Source organism: Rhinopithecus bieti, unplaced genomic scaffold (assembly GCF_001698545.2).
Source record: "Rhinopithecus bieti isolate Rb0 unplaced genomic scaffold, ASM169854v2 scaffold_23529, whole genome shotgun sequence".
Classification (NCBI taxonomy): domain Eukaryota; kingdom Metazoa; phylum Chordata; class Mammalia; order Primates; family Cercopithecidae; genus Rhinopithecus; species Rhinopithecus bieti.
In genome coordinates, this window is record NW_016810813.1 from 1 (window position 1) to 2,423 (window position 2,423).

Here is a 2,423-nt window from a genome sequence, read left to right on the forward strand (position 1 = left end):
CTCGTGATCTGCCCACCTCAGCCTCCCAAAGTGCTCAAAGTGCTGGGATTACAAGCGTTAGCCACTGTACCCAGCCAACACTATCTTTAATGAGTGGACTCCATAGATGTCATTGAAGAGGAAAATAGTCCTTTTTTTTTTCTGAGATAGAGCCTTTGCTCTGTCACCTAGGCTGGAGTTCAGTGGTATAATCATGACTCACTGCAGCCTCAACCTCCCTGACTCAAGCGAACCTCCTGCCTCAGCCACTTGAGTAGTTGGGACTACGGGTAAGTGCCACTGCGTCTGGCTAATTTTTTAATTTTTTGTTGAGATGGGGTCTTGCTTTGCTTCCCAGGCTGGTTTTGAACTCCTGAGCTCAAATAGTTCTCCCGCCTTGGCCTCCCAAAGCTCTGGGATTACAGGCATCAGCCATCATGCCTGGCCCATGGTTTCTTTTAATTTGGTCTTGAGGTCTCTCTTGACAGTGGCCATAAGCTAAGACAGCAATTTTCTTTCTTTCTTTCTTTTCTTTCTTTCTTTCTTTCTTTTTTTTTTTTTGAGACTGAGGTCTCTCGCTGTCACCCAGGCTAGAGTGCAGTGGCGTGATCTTGACTCACTGCAGCTGCCACCTCCTCCTGGGTTCAAGTGATTCTCCTGCCTCAGCCTCCCGAGTAGCTGGGATTACAGGCACGCACCACCATGCCCGGCTGATTTTATATGTTTAGTAGAGATGGGGTTTCACCATATTGGTCAGGCTAGTCTCAAACTCCTGGCCTCAAGTGATCCACTGGACTCAGCCTCCTAAAGTGCTGGCATCACAGGTGTGAGCTACTGTGCCCAGTCTGAGATAGCAATTTTCTAGGACAGCCCCAATCAGGGGAAAGTTAAGTTACAGTGTGTAGGTCAGATGAGACACAATGAGAAAGTGAAACCCAAATGCATGAAACAGAAGAAATTTATTACTTACAGGTCCCAGAGACATTAGGGGCGTCTACTGGTTCCCAGTGGGAAGTCTGGAGGTGGCAAGGAGCTCAACCAGTGGGTGGGAGCAGGAGAGAGAGGGTGACGGACCTTGGGCCAAAGCCTTTATTGGAGTCCAGGAGTTTACCCAAGCAAATTTCCCGTAGGGAGTTCTAATTGATGGGTTTAGAACAAGCAGGCATGAGTTCCGTGGAGTCATGCTGTGACTGTGAGGTAGTCACTGTGGCATATTTGCACAGTCCATGTGAGGCAAGAGGGTCAGTAGTACAAGTCAGATAGGTTGTATCTAGCTGTCTCATAGAAAGGTGGTCACCAGGAAGTGGTTGTATAAAGCAGGAACTGGGATCGACCATGTTGAGGAACTGTGAGAGGGCAGATAACTGAAAACTGTGGCAAGGATGACTAAGCCCTGCTTCTGATATGAGAAGGTCCAGTTTATATGTAAAATGGATGCCAAGGCAACATAAAATCATAAGAATTCAATGTACCAAAAGAAGGCTTTCACCAAAGCCTGGTCATGCTGGCGCCCTGATCTTGGACCTACAGCCTACGGAACTGTGAGAAATAGATTTCTGTTGCTGAGAAGCCACCAAAATTATGGCACTTTGTTATAGCAGCCCAAATTAAGATAAAGACCTAAATAAATAGAGTTATACTATATTCATGGGTTGGAATCAATGTTGTTCAGATGTCAGTTCTCCCCAAACTGATCTATGTAATCAATGTAATCCCAATAAAAATCCTAGCAAGCTTTTTTTGGTACAAATTGATAAGCTGATGCTAAAATCCACGTGGAAATACTAGAAATCTAAAAGAGCAAAAACAACTGTGAGAAAGAATGAAGTTGAAAGATTTATACTACTTGATTTTGAGACGTATTATAAAGCTACAGCCATCAAGACAATGTGTTATTGGCATAAAGATAGATAAATAGGTCAATAGAACAGAAAAGGCCAGAAACAGACCCACACAAATATGTTTAACTGATTTCAAAGTAGTGCAATATCAATTCAGTAGAGGAAGGACAAGGTAGTCTTTTTTCTTTTTGAGATGGAGTCTCGCTCTGTGGCCCAGGCTGGAGTGCAGTGGCCGGATCTCAGCTCACTGCAAGCTCCGCTTCCCGGGTTTATGCCATTCTCCTGCCTCAGCCTCCCAAGTAGCTGGGACTACAGGTGCCCGCCACCTTGCCCGGCTAGTTTTTTGTATTTTTTAGTAGAGACGGGGTTTCACCATGTTAGCCAGGATGGTCTTGATCTCCTGACCTTGTGATCCGCCCGTCTCGGCCTCCCAAAGTGCTGGGATTACAGACTTGAGCCACCGCGCCTGGCCTAAGGTAGTCTTTTTAACAAATGGTGCTGGAATAGTTGGGTATAGCCATACACAAAAAAAGGAAGAAGATGAAGGAAGAAAGGAAGAGGAGGAGGAGGAGGAGGAGAGGGAGGGAGGGGGAGGGGAGGGGG